Genomic DNA, 19,145 nt, shown 5'->3' on the forward strand with positions numbered 1-19,145 from the left:
TGAGGCCGCAACACCTATGAGGTATTCTGTGTTACAAAACCTTGATTTCTCTCCCCACCCCCTTTTGAAACCAGGTGTTTCCTTTCTGTGCCAGGTCCCAAAGCCGCAGGTACACTGCAGAAACAGGCCAGATTCCTAGATCACATTTAGGAATGAACTGCTTTGCCCAATCAGACTTTTCTTCTATACCTATTTAAATGGCAGCTGACATATGCCTTTGCCCAATCTATATGGGATGGATGCTGCAAAAGCATTATTCATGGGAATTCTTTATTTATTTTGGGATAGTTTTACTCCACCTTCCAACATGTGGGGGGGGGGGAGAGAATCCCAAGGTAGCACGTAATATTTTAAAGTACAGACAATGAGAGAGGTTTTAGTTTGTATCTAAGGTCAGACTTGCAGGATCAGGCCAGTGGCCCCTCTAGTCCAGCTTCCTGTTCTCACAGTGGCCAACCAGATGCCTATGGATAGCCTGCAACCACAAGAGTATTCTTCCTCCTAGAACTGATTAAAGGTTTCAGCCACACTATAAAGCTGGATTATGGAGTGCAAGCGGTGCAGTAGAATGCTCAAATGATTTTAAAGCAGGGACTGCTGTGGGTCAAACCACAGAGCCTAGGATTTGCTGATCAGAAGGTCGGCGGTTCGAATCCCCGCGACGGGGTGAGCTCCCGTTGCTTGGTCCCTAGCTCCTGCCCACCTAGCAGTTCGAAAGCATGTCAAAGTACAAGTAGATAAATAGGTACCGCTCCGGCGGGAAGGTAAACAGCGTTTCCATTCGCTGCTCTGGTTCGCCAGAAGCGGCTTAGTCATGCTGGCCACATGACCCGGAAGCTGTATGCCAGCTCCCTCGGCCAATAAAGCGAGATGAGCGCTGCAACCCCAGAGTCGGCCACGACTGGACCTAATGGTCAGGGGTCCCTTTACCTTTAACTGTTACAAACAGAGCAATCCTACGCCTGAATTCAGCAGGGCCTACTTCCAAGGAAGTGTGTAGTGTACAGGGATTGCAACCTACCTAAGTGATTTGTTTATTTATGGAGCCAGCTGAGTGCTTGCGGGAAGTGTGTTTTGGAAACTTAATTTCCCTTCCACTCCCTTTCCTTTGATTGGATCGTCCGTCCATCCCTTCGCCCTTCTCACGGTCAACAACACTCCTTTAAGTTACTCCTCTGTATCAGGTTATTTTCCAGCTCTAATCCCCACTGTCATTTCATCAGGTTTTGCCTGAAGCTTCTCCTTTGGATCCTAATCCCTCCTGTCAGCATTATCTCTTTGATCAGGGTGTTCTGGTTTAGGGCCTCCCCCTGCTTAGGACACCTGCGTGGATATGGGCTCCCTCTTCAGCTTTTCCCCTCCTTTAACTGCCTTGCCATCTGCTTGTTTTGTAACCCTCCAACCTGGGCAGCCGCTCCTCCAAAGTAGAGATGGGAACCTGTGAGCTCCAATCACTGCCAGTCAGCATGGCCAATCATTAGGGGTGACAGGAGCTTCTGACTTTGACACAGAGAATTTTAGAGTAGGAAGGGACCCCAAAGGTCATCTAGGCCAGGAGTCAGCAAACTTTTTCAGCAGGGGGCTGGTCAACTGTCCTTCAGACCTTGTGGGGGGGCCAGACTATTTTTTTTGGGGGGGGGAATGAATTCCTATGCCCTACAAATAACCCAGAGATGCATTTTAAATAAAAGGACACATTCTACTCATGTAAAAACAGACTGATTCCAGGACCGTCCGCAGACCAGATTTAGAAGGCAATTGGGCCAGATACGGCCCCCGGGCCTTAGTTTGCCTACCCACGATCTAGGCCAACCCCCCATAATGTAGGAATCTCAGCTAGAGAGTCAGTGTGGTGTAGTGGTTAAGAACGGTAGATTCGTAATCTGGGGAACCGGGTTCGCGTCTCCGCTCCTCCACATGCAGCTGCTGGGTGACCTTGGGCTAGTCACAGTTCTTCGAAGTCTCTCAGCCCCACTCACCTCACAGAGTGTTTGTTGTGGGGGAGGAAGGGAAAGGAGAATGTTAGCCGCTTTGAGACTCCTTTGGGTAGTGATAAAGTGGGATATCAGATCCAAACTCCTCCTCCTCCTCTTCTTCTTCTTCTTCTAAAGCATCCATGACAGATGACCATCCAACCTCTGCTTAAAAACCTCCAAGGAAGGAGAGTCCACCACCTTCTGAGAGAGGCTGTTCCACTCTTGAACCTTCAGAAAGTACTTACTGGTGCTAACTCAAAATCTCCTTTCTTGTAACCTGAAGCCATTGGTTGAAGTCCTACTGTTATGTACTGTACTGAGCTGAATCCTAGAACAATAGGACCCAGAATGCAGCAGTCTGATTGGTCCCTAGGAGCCACCTAATCCAGCTCCAGGTGGAAGTGAATCAGCAACCTGACTGTTCTGCAGGAGCAGCCAATCAGGCTCCTGGGTGAAGTGAATCCGCAACTTGATTGGCCTGCAGGAGAAGCCAATCAGGATTCTGGAGGAGGTGAATCCGCAACCTGATTAGCCTGCAGGAGCAGCCTGGAATTAGCCAATCACGTGGGGCACATTGTGTAAATAATGTATATATAGCTAGACGTTTTAGGGAAAGTTTCATTATTGCTATTATGAGCTGAATAAAGAGCATGGAATTCACACTCGACTCCGAGTATATTTCACCTACCCTCTGGAGCAGGAGAAAACAAGCATGCTCCCTCTTTCATGTGACAGCCCTTGAGTCTCACAGGCAGTGGGGGCATGAGTGAGTGCTGCCACAGAGGGAGCAAGAGGCGAAAGGGCTTCTCTGCCCCTCTCTGGTGGCAATGGTGATGGCTGTTCAATGGCAGCTCTTTCCCTCACTGCCGCTGGGCTGGTTCCCTCCCTCAAATGCCAGCAAAGCAACCCAGTGAGGACTGGGCATGCTCAGTAGCCATAGCATGCTGGCTGACTGGGTGTGGGGAACGGAATGGAATGTCCTGGAAAAGGGTATGGCTGGCTGAAACGTCGTGCATCTCGTTGCGGTGAGCCCCACTTACAATACGTGCTAAGAATAAAACCCAGCGCTCCCTCCCCGTTTTCTGAAAAGGCCTTTAATTTCCTGTCTCATGGCACATTTCCGTTCCAATGAGTTTGGGCAAAATTGCTGGAAGGAGGAGACGAGGCGCTCCTAATCTTCCCTAATAGCCATACCTAATAATTATTAAATAGGTTGTTTGTAAAGCGCCTTGAAGATGAAATACTTTATAGAAGCGTGATTACTATTTACAGGCATGCTTAGCCTGATCAAATGGAGTTAAAAGGTGGCTCTTTTGACAGGAAGGGAAGTCTCAAGAGGGCTTCGTTTTATCTGCCTTTCTTCTTCTTAACATATTTCAAAAATGTTTTTTGGGAGAATGTTTATGGGCAAGTGGCAACTTTCCATAAAATCAAAGGGAAGCAGGCACTTAGAATACCTTAGAGGTTTTTTGGAGGGGGTGCAAATTAAATTAAAAATGACAGCATCTACCTGCCTCTTTCTTCCCCCCCTTATCAGCATAATCTATCTCTTCCTTACATGAGCCAACTTAAACTATTTGCTTTGCAAGAACTTTTTATACACAAAGCTCTTGTGCGCACACCAAACCTTTAAAGTGTGTTCAAAGCAAATGCTGCCCCACAGAGAACGCTGGGAACTGTACTTCAGCCCCATCACAGAGCTACAATTCCCAGCACCCTTAGTAAACTACTTGCAAAATTAATGAATGTTAGAATGATGTTGGATTGAAGGTAAGTGGTTTCTAGCTGTAATGGTATAAAGAATATGAAAAAAACTGGATTTTTAACAGGTAAAAATTTAATGTTATAATATATTAAGATTAAAGGTCAGGATAAAATAAGGAGGGAAAGGAATTGCTGAACTAACAAATTGAACTGGAATACAAAAAAGGGAGGTATGAGGAGGTCCGGGAAACAAGTAAATGAAAGATAAGTGACAAAAAGATGGAATTGTTTTTAACTGTTTTTTATTTTGTATTCTTTCTTTTTTCTTTTTCATTATGTAATATTGTGAAAACTTTAATAAATATTTATAAAAAATAATAATAATAGTAAACTACAGTTCCCAGGATTCCTAGTGGCGGTGATGAAAATGTGCTTCAAAGCTATAGCAGGTACCCAGCCTGAGCTGTAGTTTTTGTTATTAGCATCTCCACAAAGTATAAAAACATAAACAGGAATGTAAGAGGGGACCTGTTAGATCAGACCTATGGTCCATCCACCATCCTTTCTGGATGCTTCCTAGATACCTTCAGGAATCCCCTAAGCACAGCAGAAGCTAGTCAGAGCACACACACACAGTTGCTCCAGAAAAATTGTGTTTCAGTGGCATCCTGCCTCAAAACCTGGCTTAACACATAGATTAACATTCATGGCCTAACATGTAGATTAAGCCACATTTCTATGTTTCCATCTTAGTCACTATCGTTTGCTAGATAACATCTTCCCACTGACAGTGGGGCAAGCACTGCACGGCGAGCTAGGGACAAAGGTGAGAGTTGTTTCCTAGTTCTGCTGGATCTCTCAGCGGCCTTTGATACAATCGACCATAACATCCTTCTGGACCGTCTAGAGGGGTTGGGAGCTGGGGGCACTGTTATACAGTGGTTTCGCTCCTTTCTCCTGGGCCGTGTTCAGAAAGTGGTGGTGGGGGATGAGTGTTCAGACCCTTGGGCCCTCACTTGTGGGGTGCCTCAGGGTTCCGTCCTCTCCCCCATGCTTTTTAACATCTATATGAAGCCGCTGGGAGAGATCATCAGGGGGTTTGGACTGGGTGTCCATCAATATGCAGATGATACCCAGCTCTACCTTTCTTTCAAATCAGAACCAGTGAAGGCGGTGAAGGTCCTGTGTGAGTGCCTGGAGGCGGTTGGAGGATGGATGGCGGCTAATGGATTGAAGTTGAATCCTGACAAGACAGAAGTACTGTTTTTGGGGGACAGGGGCGGGCTGGTGTGGAGGACTCCCTGGTCCTGAATGGGGTAACTGTGCCCCTGAAGGACCAGGTGCGTAGCCTGGGAGTCATTTTGGACTCACAGCTGTCCATGGAGGCACAGGTCAATTCTGTATCCAGGGCAGCTGTCTACCAACTCCACCTGGTACGCAGGCTGAGACCCTACCTGCCCGCTGACTGTCTGACCAGAGTGGTGCATGCTCTAGTTATCTCCCGCTTGGACTACTGCAATGCGCTCTACGTGGGGCTACCTTTGAAGGTGACTCGGAAACTACAACTAATCCAGAATGCGGCAGCTAGACTGGTGACTGGGGGCGGCCGCCGAGACCACATAACACCGGTCTTGAAAGACCTACATTGGCTCCCAGTACGTTTCCGAGCACAATTCAAAGTGTTGGTGTTGACCTTTAAAGCCCTAAACGGCTTCGGCCCAGTATACCTGAAGGAGCGCCTCCACCCCCATCGTTCTGCCCGGACACTGAGGTCCAGCGCCGAGGGCCTTCTGGCGGTTCCCTCATTGCGAGAAGCGAAGCTACAGGGAACTAGGCAGAGGGCCTTTTCGGTGGTGGCGCCTGCCCTGTGGAATGCCCTCCCATCGGATGTCAAGGTGATGGACAACTACCTGACATTCAGAAAACATCTTAAGGCGGCCCTATTCAGGGAAGCTTTTAATGTATGATATTTTAGTGTTTCTTGGTTTCTGTGGAAGCCGCCCAGAGTGGCTGGGGAAACCCAGCCAGATGGGCGGGGTACAAATAATAAATTATTATTATTATTATTATTCGAATCACTTCCTATATCAGCGTTTCTTTATAAATTAAGTATATTCTCCACTTTCTGAGCAACAGGTCCTCAAAGCAATTTACGTTTTAAAATATGATAGCGTCTTCTTAATCTCCCCCCACCCCCCACCCCTGGTGCTTGACAAGCAACTAGGTCTGCTCCAAACATGAACACATTCCAGTTTAAATTCATCCCTCTACAAAAGGAGCTAATTCGTTACCGTTCTGTTCATAGCTAACTTTAAAAAGGTAAAGGGACCCCTGACCGTTGGGTCCAGTCGTGGACGACTCTGGGGTTGCGACGCTCATCTTGCTTTACAGGCCGAGGGAGCCGGCGTATTTAAGTTCATCTAAATACCACCGAGCTAGTGGCAGATCCAGAGAGTTCTTTGTGAATAAGGATTCGTTGCTAAACTACTCTGAGAATTGGGAATAGGGGCCCCCTAACGACTCTCAGCACCTCTGACAAACTACAGCTCCCAGAATACTCTGGGGGAAGCCATGACTATTCAAAGTGGCATAGTAATGCTTTAAATACATAGTGTGAATTTGGCCCTGGTCTAGCGCTCCAGTCAGTGGCTGCTTCAGTTTTTCCTTTGTGAATGTGATATAAGAACGCAGCATTCCCTCTGAGGGGAGAATGTGGCGTTAAGCCTGACGTTTCTTTAAAGTCTGCCTGCTGCACCTTGTTCTGCTGAAGAGGCAAGCGTCTATTCCGTTTCAGCTGAAACTGAAAAGTGGCTAGGCTCTTCAGCATGCGGCGGAGATCTTGAAGAAACCCCTTGCCTCTTCATCATTTCCCTTCTCCCTCCTCTTACTTTCCCTGTGGTCCCAAGAACGCCCTGAGAGTTCATCCAGAAATTGGACCCTGTTTCAGAACTTCCTTGTCCCTCGGTGCATGTGCTATTAACATTATTAACAGCTAACGACCCACAGCTTCTCACAAACACTGCCTCCATGAGCTCATACCAGTCTAAGTAGAGGTAACCTTAAACTGAAAAGAGATGGGGGGGGTCACCACTATTTATGACTGTCAAGTGGTGATTAATGACCAACCAGCTCAAAATTGCCTTTAATGCCAGCTCCGTATTGTTGCTTGTGGCAGTTAATGAGGTTAGACAGACTTTTTACACAGCACTTTAGTGCAGGGTTGCAGAGTGGGGACGTGTCTCCTGCAGAGCTTAACACAACCACCAGATTCCCTGGGCAAAGAGCTAAGAACCTTTGATTTCCCTTTAAGACAATAGACAAAGAACCCAAGCAACTGCCAAGGGCAGTGTCTGTCCACCTGTTTGAATCCAGTCACACCCCTCCCATGCCTTTGTCGCTGGAGTTTTGAGCAGGCCAAGGAAAGGTAAAGAAATAAAATATTGCACCTCTATGCATGGGGGGGGGGGGAGGTTGCTTTCTGGCCCTGCCTCTGCAGACAGGCTGGAGTCAATAGTGTTAATGAGAATATTTCAAAGACCTTTGAACTTGTCTCGGTTTGTTGGCTCGTAAAAAGTACAGAGTGATTTTTCACTGGCTCCAAAACAGCAAGGTGTGTCTTGGGAGGGGGTAAAAAAAAAGTTATTGAAGTGCTGGAAGCTGCTGATATGCTACTAGGACAAGTTAAAGTTATTGCTACTGGTATATAAAGCCCTGAATAGCTGGAGACCAGATTACCTCCGGGAACATCTTACCTAGTATAACCCTGGCAGGTCACATAAATCAACAGGAGAAACATTCTTGGTTTGTGTTGGGTGATGTGATCTGTGATCTTGCACATTTTTTGTTTGTTTGTTTAGCTTGCAAACTGCCTTGTCCATCCCAATACAGAGAGGTGGTGTACAAATTAAAAGTGGAACGCAATTATTTCCATTAATTATTATTATTCATTAAATTTGTATTCCGCCCTTCATCCAAAGATCACGGGGAGGTTTGCAGCATAAAAACACAAAATGAGACCACGAAATACATAGCAAAAACAGAACAGTAACCCCTCCTCTCACAAGCATATTTAAAAGGCCATAGATTGATTAATCAGCCAAAGGCCTGATTATAGAGGAATGTTAATAATAATAATAATAATAATAATAATAATAATAATAATTTATTATTTGTACCCCGCCCATCTGGCTGGGTTTCCCCAGCCACTCTGGGCGGCTTCCACAGAAACCAAAAAACACTAAAATATCATACATTAAAAGCTTCCCTGAATAGGGCCGCCTTAAGATGTCTTCTGAATGTCAGGTAGTTGTCCATCACCTTGACATCCAATGGGAGGGCATTCCACAGGGCGGGCGCCACCACCGAAAAGGCCCTCTGCCTGGTTCCCTGTAGCTTCGCTTCTCGCAATGAGGGAACCGCCAGAAGGCCCTCGGCGCTGGACCTCAGTGTCCGGGCAGAACGATGGGGGTGGAGACGCTCCTTCAGGTATACTGGGCCGAAGCCGTTTAGGGCTTTAAAGGTCAACACCAGCACTTTGAATTGTGCTCGGAAACGTACTGGGAGCCAATGTAGGTCTTTCAAGACCGGTGTTATGTGGTCTCGGCGGCCGCCCCCAGTCACCAGTCTAGCTGCCGCATTCTGGATTAGCTGTAGTTTCCGAGTCACCTTCAAAGGTAGCCCCACGTAGAGCGCATTGCAGTAGTCCAAGCGGGAGATAACTAGAGCATGCACCACTCTGGCCAGACAGTCCGCGGGCAGGTAGGGTCTCAGCCTGCGTACCAGGTGGAGTTGGTAGACAGCTGCCCTGGATACAGAATTGACCTGCGCCTCCATGGACAGCTGTGAGTCCAAAATGACTCCCAGGCTACGCACCTGGTCCTTCAGGGGCACAGTTACCCTATTCAGGACCAGGGAGTCCTCCACACCAGCCCGCCCCCTGTCCCCCAAAAACAGTACTTCTGTCTTGTCAGGATTCAACTTCAATCCATTAGCCGCCATCCATCCTCCAACCGCCTCCAGGCACTCACACAGGACCTTCACTGCCTTCACTGGTTCTGATTTGAAAGAAAGGTAGAGCTGGGTATCATCTGCATATTGATGGACACCCAGTCCAAACCCCCTGATGATCTCTCCCAGCGGCTTCATATAGATGTTAAAAAGCATGGGGGAGAGGACGGAACCCTGAGGCACCCCACAAGTGAGGGCCCAAGGGTCTGAACACTCATCCCCCACCACCACTTTCTGAACACGGCCCAGGAGAAAGGAGCGAAACCACTGTATAACAGTGCCCCCAGCTCCCAACCCCTCTAGACGGTCCAGAAGGATGTTATGGTCGATTGTATCAAAGGCCGCTGAGAGATCCAGCAGAACTAGGAAACAACTCTCACCTTTGTCCCTAGCTCGCCGGAGATCATCAACCAGTGCGACCAAGGCAGTTTCAGTCCCATGATGAGGCCTGAACCCCGATTGGAAGGGATCCAAATGGTCCGCATCCTCCAGGCGTGCCTGGAGTTGTTCAGCAACCACACGCTCAATCACCTTGCCCAAGAATGGAAGATTTGAGACTGGGCGATAGTTGGCCATACTGGCCGGGTCTAAAGATGGTTTTTTTAGAAGCGGTTTAATGACCGCCTCTTTCAGCGGATCTGGGAATGTTCCCTCACAGAGGGAAGCATTCACCACCCCGCAGAGCCCATCGCCCAGCCCTTCCCGGCTTGCTTTTATTAGCCAGGATGGGCAAGGATCAAGGAGACAGGTGGTTGGTTTCACGCGTCCAAGCAGCCTGTCCACATCCTCGGGGGTAACGGATTGAAATTGATTCCATGCAACTTGACCAGACAGGGCTCTAGCACTCTCCCGCCCCAGCCCTGCTCCCACGGTGGTGTCTAGCTCCTTCCGAATATGAGTGATTTTATCTGCAAAAAACTTTGCAAAATCGTTGCAGGAGATCTTGGGGTCTTTACAAGGCCCAGGTGGTAAAGGTGGTTCCGTTAAATTGCGGACCACCTGAAAGAGTCTCCTGCTACTATTTTCTGCAGATGCAATAGAGGCGGTGAGGAAAGTCTTCTTCGCCGTCGCTATCGCCACTTGATAGGCTCGACGTTGAGCTCTAACCTGTGTCCGGTCAGATTCGGAGTGAGTTTTCTGCCACCGACGCTCTAGCCGTCTCAGCGATTGTTTCATCGCCCTCAGCTCCGAAGAAAACCACGGGGCTGTCCGGGCTCCATGCAATTGGAGAGGGATTATAGAGGAATGTCCACCGAACACATTCTCTTGACTTGCCCTTCTTATGCAGAGCTTAGACAAAATTTTATAGACCCACTCCTATGTCAATCTAGCTTCCTACCCGGAGAAAACCAGGTTTTACACTTGCTGAATAACGTCACTAGAGCTATACCTTCCTTGGTGGCCAAATTTCTTTTTTTAGCTTTTAAGCGTCGCAAGACTATAATTGACTGTATTGATATGGGGCTATCTGTTTAGCCCATTTTAGTGTTGGCTAAGTTCTAAAATCTTCCTGGAGTTTTTAACTGTGTATTGACAAATGTACTTTTTTCTGACTGACGGTCGAATAAAAGGTTGATGATGATGAGAGGAATGTTTTCGCCTGGCACCTAAAGATATGCAATGAAGGTGCCAGGAGAGCATCCACAAACGGGGAACCGCCACAGAAAAAGCCTGTTCTCATGCCGCCACCGTCTAGACTTTTCATGGAGGCAAAGCTCCAGGGAACCAGGCAGAGGGCCTTCTTGGTAGTGGCACCCGCCCTGTGGAACACCCTCCCATCAGATGTCAAAGAGATAAACAGCTACCTGACATTTAGAAGACATCTGAAGGCAGCCCTGTTCAGGGAAGTTTTTAATGTGTAACGTTTTAATGTATTTTTGATCTTTGCTGGAAGCCACCCAGAGTGGCTGGGGAGACCCAGCCAGATGGGCGGGGTATAAATAATAAGTATTATTATTATTATTTATTATTCTGGAGGGGGCACACAAAGAGGCACCTCACATGATGGTCTCAGGGTCCCAATTGGTTCAAATGAAATGTTATCATTGATTGCATTTATTAATTCCTTCCGTGAAGCATCTCAAAGCAATATACACTATAATGAAAACAAGAATAAAATAGTTGAACACACACACATACCCTACTTTTTCCCCTGATGGGTCTTGAGGCAGCTACACAGAATTGTAGAATTGGAAGGGGGTCCGAGAGTCATCTAGTCCAACCCCCTGCAATGCTGGAATCTCAGCTAAAGCACCCATGAAAGATTGCCATCCATCCAACCTTTGCTTAAAAATCTCCAAGGAAGAAGAGTCCACCACCTTCTGAGGGAAACCATTCCACAGTTAAGCAGCTCTTACGGTCAGAAAACGCAGGAGAAAACGAGTCTTATGTTTTCATACCTTGACTGTTTTGTTGTTATTATTGATGGTGTTTGACCTATTTGTGTAAAGTGAAACTACACAAGTACAGCAGGCGTCCTGCTGCTGGCATTTGCCCTCCAATATGTGGAGGGACGCAGGTGGCACTGTGGGTTAAACCACAGAGCCTAGGACTTGCCGATCAGAAGGTGGGTGGTTCGAATCCCCGCGACAGGGTGAGCTCCCGTTGCTCGGTCCCAGCTCCTGCCAACCTAGCAGTTCGAAAGCACGTCAAAGTGCAAGTAGATAAATAGGTACCACTCCAGCAGGAAGGTAAACGGCGTTTCCGTGCACTGCTCTGGTTCGCCAGAAGCGGCTTAGTTATGCTGGCCACATGACCCAGAAGCTGTACGCTGGCTCCCTCGGCCAATAAAGCAAGATGGGTGCCTTTACCCTTTACCCTATGTAGAGGGCATCAAGCATGGGGCAGAGGGATTTGTGGCCAATGAAACCCATCACAACGAATTGACTTAAGTAACAGTGCAATCCTAACCTTGTCTACTCTCTAGGTCTCTGCTGGGTGCCTGTTTTGTATTGTTTCTGCTTTGTTTTGTTTAAATATGCCTCTTGTTTTTTGAATTTTGAACCTTTTCCTTTTTTTGCTGATTTTAATATACCTTGAGACGCTTGTGTGGCACGTGAATAAAAAATGATAGTACCCTGAGATATGTATCAGGAGATGGCACAACGGCTCTGCTAATGCCTCCTTGTAGATTTCTTTTATTTCTGGAGTTATTACTAATAATATTTACCTTCGCACCACTAGGTCACATCTTGATGCTGTTAACCATGGATCAGCAGAAAGGTTCTGATCTACAGGAGGCCAAAGTCAGTCTCAGCAATGAGGAAGGATTTTTGTTGTTGTTGTTAAAAAACCCTGTTTTCCCCTTCCGTTATAGGAATGCGTTTCGTCTTAGCTCAGAGCAATTTCTTAGCTTACAGTTATTAAAACACAAAGGGGCTGAGCCAAGCTCTGTGATTTATGAAACACGTGCTAGATTCATTAAAAACCTTAAAAGATTTAATACATTTTATTGAGGCTTTAAATCTGGGCAAGTATTTAAAAACTTAATGCAGGGCGTATTTCATTCCAGACACCTTTTTTAACACTTATTTTGGAGCTGTAAAATTTGGATTGACAAATATTGCAGATATTTCATTACTCATTTTTATAAATTGGCACAGAATTCTTCTGACAGGTTTGTTATGTTTGTGTGTGTATAAAGTACACACACATACATACTCAATGAGATTTATATTGTCTAAATATAAAATTATTCTCTTTTATTGACGTTTTATAGGTCTTTTTTCCCTATGTTTCTTTATAGTCCCTTCAGCACTTACACATACACACACAATATTTAATATATTTCTGCATGATCTGACACTCTTATTATTGCTCCTCCATTTGACCAAGCATACATTCTAATAGAAAACATATTTTTATTCCTTTTTAATCATCTACAGATTTTTATTGTTTTTAATTTTTAGCCATGAAAGAAAAGAGGCTAGGAATTTCTGCCAAAGTCTTCCCATGACATCGCACCTCTGTAGTGACCTCAGATTTGTATCAGTATTAAGATGAGAGGCTGCCTGAGTCACTTACACAATGCATTCCCCGCCTGCAAAGTTACGCATGAAGATTTGCACAGATCTGAAATCTAACGGTTTTCACCCCATTTGTTATGGACTGAAGTTCTCACCCTGGGCTTAGCACAGAATCACATGCTGAATATTCTGTGTCCTAAGGAACAGATCCAAAAGGTAGCTCAGATTTCAAGGGATGATGGGGCATGCCTCTTAGGGGGTGAGTACATTTACCAGGTATACCCGTTTTCAATTTGTAACATTTTTAGCTCACCTCTGCTTTCAAGGTCAGAACAGCATACAGTGGTGCCTCTGTGATTCTCTTCGTCTTGCGTTTTTTTTCGTCTTGCGAAGCAAGCCCATTGACGGATTAGCGGATTAGCGCTTTTAGCGGCTTATCGGATCAGCTGATAAGCGACTTAGCGGCTTAGAAAAAGGGGGGAGGGGGGAAAACCCGCAGGAACTCACAAGACATTTTCGTCTTGCGAAGCAAGCCCATAGGAAATTCGTTTTGCGAAGCACCTCCAAAACGGAAAACTCTTTCGTCTAGCGAGTTTTCCGTCTTGCGAGGCATTCGTCTTGCGGGGCACCACTGTACACGGTCCTTTTTCTTGCCCTCTGTGATCCAGTAACCCTGGAAGGTAGGGTAGGAGGAGGGATGGTGATTAGCCTAAGGTCACCATTGCAGCTTTGTGGCTAAATGGGGATTGGAAGCAGATCTTGGATCAAGACTCAAACCACTACACCACTCTAGCTGTGAAGAAAATAAAAACTGTACAGTACTGGCTACTTTCAAAGAAGTGATATACAAGGATGCTAGGACTGCACTGTTATCAGCTGGTACCTTTTCTCCAACTCACCCTTTCTCCTCTGCTCTCTACGCTCCTGTGAGTTACCTTGCTCAGTTGCAGACAAATACCTCTCTCCCTGGGCAACAGAGACACTTCCACTGATGGGCTTCTTCTCCAACAGAATTACCCGTCCTACAAAAGAAGGAATAAATGCAACAGGAATAAATGCCTTTGGCATCTGCAGCAGGCATGTGGTCTGCCCGTCCTGTAGAAGGATGAGAAATTAAAGCAAGATAAAGCACTCTAGGTCCATCTTTCACTTCTACGGAACACTGTTACCACAAGCCAATAAACTTCCAGTGGCTTTCCAGTGATTCTCGAAGGATGTGGCGCACCACACTGGTGGGGCAGGAGAAGATGGCAAGTATGGAGGCAAGATTCAAGGACAATCAATACTGTATTTGGGGAATGATTCGTGTTCTTATTTAGCTGCATTGTGTTATACTTTCTGGGTGCCCCATGGTCATATTAAAGGGAGATGGGAAAGGTTTCTCTTAATATTTTATTCTGTTGCTCTTAAATATTATCTACGCATAGTAAATTCCTGCACTCTGCTAGGATGGTTAAAAACAGCCCAAAATTGCAGTAGCTTGCAAAGTTTAAAACAGACAGGTCAAGAGGCCGCTTCCTGCCTAATCAGCTATTTGGAACTGCTGATGTTAGCTACAGGTCAGAAGGTCGCTTCCTGCCCAGCCAGAAACTGCTGTTAACCGATAAACCACTAGCAAGATGTTTCCTGCTTTACTTCTGCTTTTAAGTAATGCAAGATAGGAAGAGATACGAAGGAAATGCTTAACTAGCAAAAGAAGACACGTGTACAAGGAGGTGGGAGGGAGTGCTGGCTTAGCAGAAAGACAGGAATGATTTAGCAAGCAATATTTTGTGTTTAGCAAGCAATATTTGCTAGTCGATTGGGGAAGTCCGGCGGGTATAAGAAAGTCTGTTGAAGTGACTTGCTTTACAGCCAGAATATTTTTAGGAATTATCCAGTTGGCTGTCTCTGAGTACAGACCTTGACTCTGTGCACAGAATCTCAATAAACTCTTTTTCTCCAAAGAAGATTTTGCTTTCCTGGTACTTTTGTTCCCTCCGAGGTCCAAGGGAACTGCGTGGCTAATGGATCCCTAGGTAAATAAGGCTTCATCTCTCTGGGGGCTCGTCCGGGATCAGCCCCCTTCCCAAATACGGACCGGAGGGCCAGGCTCAACCAAGGTGAACAGCTCCAATCGGCGTTCGCATTTCCAGTGCACACCCTGCCAGTTTGTAGGGGGAGATTGCCACACCGTCCTGGAGCAGAGACATCTGGTTGAGGGAGAATAAGAAGACAGAACGGCGCCGAGGGGACAGGTCCGCAGCGGAGAAGGTAAGCCCGAGGGAAAGGGCTAGGGGCCCGAGGGAAAGGGCTAGGGGCCCGAGGGAAAGGGCCAGAGGCCTGATCAGCCTCACCTGGTAGTTGGCAGTAGGGTGCCCGGCAGTAAGAATGCCACCAGGAAAGGAATTGGTAAAGGTTTGGGAAAGGGAATGGGGCAGAGGGAATTGAGTGTTTTGTTGGCATGTTGTGTGTCAGATACTCTAGTGGATGAATTGTTGAATGAGGGCTAAGGCTTAGTGTCCCCTTGGCCGAGCGATTGTAGGATTGTGCATTTTCTGACAAACTGTAGCATGTGGAGTGTGAAAGAATTTTGAAACCCAGTTAGGAGGAGAGTATCTGAAAAAATAGGATTTGGAGCAAGCCAATGTATTCCTCTGGAATGCTTATTAAATAACTGGAAAACAGCCACGAAGAGTGATGATTTGGGGATTCAAATTGAAAAACGGAGACTCAAAACTTTATGTGAGGTGGACTTGCCAACCCAGGGAACTGTGTGGCTTTGATTTGCAATTAATCAACCCCCTGTGGCAAATCAACCCCCTGTGGCAAAATATATTAAATGTCCACCCAGACCAGATCCCCTATATCTCTACATGGAAGACCAATGTAAAAAAAAAAAAAAAAAAGAATCTACCATGGCTAAAGTCTTGCTGTGACAGCAACACACAGAACAGGATTTGTACAGTGAAGCCTCTGGTGTTAGAAGACCCAGAAGATGAGGAGAGGGGAGTGATTAAGCCACCACCTTACACTCCACCAACAGCCCCCTCCAACCCCCCCCCAGGCCAAAATCAAAAAGCACAGGGAGGTGCTGGTGTAGGGGGAGGAGGACCTGCGAAGGAAGATAGTGAGACGGAAAAAGAGGAAGATGAGGAAGATAACGAAGAGTTTAGGAAAACACTAGATGATATGAATCAAGGAAAGAAAATGTGGACAGAAAGACAGAAAAAGAGACTAAAAGGAGTTTGTAAAGCCATTTGAGGAAAAAGTTGGATGTAAGCCCCTTGTTAGTTGAGACAGCAGAATACTGCACCCCTGAAAAGAGGAAGAGATGGCAACGTAAGTGGGGACAGGCGGCGAAGAGAGTTATGTCTCACAGACAGTATGAGAAAACCAGGAAGGATCAGGCAGCTGGAGAAATGCCCCTTCAGAGGGTTTATGATCCACCAGCCCCTGTCCCAGCTGGACAAGCGAAGGCACCACAGACAACATATACCCTTTTCAAGTGCAGATGTTTGTAATTGAAGAAATCAGAACCCCTCTTTTGAGGAGAATCCAGCAAAGATTGTAAAATTGTTTGAAGGGATTTTTTTAAAACCTATAATCCCACTTATGATGATGAACAATATCCCCTGGACTCACTACTAACTACAGAAGCATTGCTTGGCCCCTGCATGAGTCAACTAGGGGAATAGAGAAGGATCCTTTTATATGGGGCAGGGAACAGCAGCAGGCTTTTCAGGATCTCAAAGTGACATTACAACAAGCCCCAGTGCTTGGCATCCAAACCCCGAGAAGCTTTTTACCCTGTTCACAGATGAAGACCAGGGGGGTAGCCAAGGGAGTCTCATGCCAGAAACTGGAAAATTGGCAGCAACCTGTCGCATACTTGTCAGAGAAGCTAACCCCAACAGAACAGAGGTTGCCCCCCCCCCCCGTATGAGAGTGATTGTGGCAGTGGCCACCCTACTCAAAAAGGCAGATAAATTCACGTTTGGACAGGACACCAGCTGTGTAACTCCAAGAGGAAGTGCCAGATGCTGTTATTACATTCACGCCTGAAGTTTCAGGTTGCCACAGCCCTTAACCTAGCTACCTTATTACAGGTAGGAGAAGGTGAACAAGGGAGCTGCCCACTCAGTCTTACCTGTGCCTGTAACAAAACCCACAAACCAAGTGGTTAATATAATTGGAGCCACAGGTAAATCACAAAAGGCCCCGTTTTTAGGTGGCCAAGTAGTCCAGCACAAAATTTTTGTATATACCAGAGTGTCCCATTCCTTATTGGGCCGAGACTTGTTAACAAAATTACAAGCCCAGATTTCCTTCCAACCAGTGGGGGAAGTAATGATGACAAGTGGACCAGCAGGAGAGTTTTCTTTAGAAGTGCCCCTGAGAGACCATTGATGATGGTAAAAGAAGAGGAGGGAATCCTCCCTGTTAGCCTGCTTCATGATGTTGACCCTGGACTATGGGCGGAAGATAAAAACCAATACCCCATCCCACGACAGGCAGCTGAAAGAATGTGGGTGCATTTGAAGCGATTGCTTCAACATGGAATCTTGAAACAATGCCAATCACAGTGAAACACCCCACTGTTGCCAGTGAAGAAGGAAGATGGTGGGTACTGCATATAGGCCCCAAAGTTCTGGAAAAGAGGAAAGGATGAACAGGACTTTGAAAAACCATTGACCCAAGAAACAGGGTCTAATTGGGTGTTCATGTTGCCCTTGGCTTTGCTTAGAGTCTGTAGCCTCCCATTGAAACGTATTCGCTTGTCACCCTTTTGAAGTGATGTTTGGGAGACCGGTTCCTTATGTGTGCATGCTTTCACCTATCCCTGCTCAAGATGTGGAATTGAACAATTATGTACAGTCTCTCTCTCGAGATTCTCTCTCTCAACCCAGGCCCGAACTCCTTGCGTGACCAGTTTGAGCCAGGTGACGAGGTGTGGATAAGACTGGTCCCAGGCACCACTGCAACCGTGCTGGAAGGGCCCATCTGCTCTCCACACCCACAGCTGTGAAGATCGCTGACACCACCCCTTGGGTCCACCACATAAGAAAGCTGCTTCAGATTGGACTGTGTCTCAGCATCCTGAAGATCCCCTCCAGTGACGACTGCCTTGCTGATATCACTCCAGAGGCTGATATCTCTACGCACGGTGAAGAATTGGATGGGAGGGGCGCCCACAGGCAGCGCCCCAACGTAGACATTTGTTCTCCAGCCAATTTAGAGGCACCACCAGGACTTTTGATATTGGTACCAGAACTCACTCCAGACGATGTGGAACCACGTTACACCCTTGATGAACAGCAGTGGACCAGCCAAGAAGGAACAACGCTCCAGGAAGGACCAGACAGCCGTGTTTTTGTGCCCCAACATCTGGCCAGCACAATTGTAAAGAATTACCACGAGTCCACCCATTTGGGAGGCCCAGCTGCTAAAGCACATCTTGGGAGAATATTCTACCTCAACTAACAGCTGCTATAACTAACTGCTGCTATATCCCAAAATGTGCCCTGTGCGCCAACCAAGAGACTGAGAACTATCACCCTTTGAACTTCTATATGGCAGGCCAACCCCTTTCGTCCGAGGCATCCCCGCCGGTTTGGGGCAGATGGGAGATCACATCACCCAAGAACAAGTGCAATCCCTGTGTTTGTTGTGTGTGTTTGCTTCCTTTCCAGGTATTCCCTCGAGCGTACACCTGCAGTCCCGCGGCAGTCTCGCTGAGCCGGTTCACCAGTTCCTCTGGGTGACAGCGTCTGGCGACCCCCTCATCCCCAACTGCAGTGAAAGTAGTCGAGGTGATCCCCTGGGTACATCACACGCATCTGAAGAAGGGTGTCTGGACTTGCAAGAGAAATCCTGCTGACCCTCTGAAGTTGATCATCACCTTGTGTCTGACGCTACCAGGAAAAGCGTTAGGCCACGGGCAACGCGATCCTGCGACTAATCATCACAAGGACAGTTACAAAGACTTTCTCTTTTCTCTCTTATTTTCTTTATTGACTTGCTCTATGTCTTATTGCCCTGACCCTACCGAACCATACCGCCCTTATTGGCCTGCTGACCTCTGCTACGACTGGTTCGTCTTGCCGGTGGTAAGAGATGGCGTGCTCCTTGGCTATTGGAAACTGGGGTTTGATGAGATTACCGTATTGAGACACCCCACTGCCCCGTTGTGGCTCCTCTCCCACACCACTGACCAGCACGCGTGGACAGTGCTCTTACGGGAAGCTGCAGAGACGATCGAAATCTATCTAGTTCTGTACCGCTCTTGCTGTTGTGGGAGGGTAGTCAACTGTTATCCGGAAGGTAGAGCACTGTACCAACCTCATTTGATAGAACAGGTCCTACTCTTAACCCAGGTCATAGATGGGACAGAACCTATCTTAATGCAAGTATTGCAGGGGTGGGAGCCTTAGCCAGGTGTGCATTGAAATTACTAAACAAGTGCCAGTAAGAATTGCCACCCCAGGATTTCAGCTTCCATATGCTCTGGTCA

The sequence above is a fragment of the Podarcis liolepis genome (assembly GCF_965112155.1).
Source record: "Podarcis liolepis genome assembly, chromosome: 16".
NCBI classification, from domain to species: domain Eukaryota; kingdom Metazoa; phylum Chordata; class Lepidosauria; order Squamata; family Lacertidae; genus Podarcis; species Podarcis liolepis.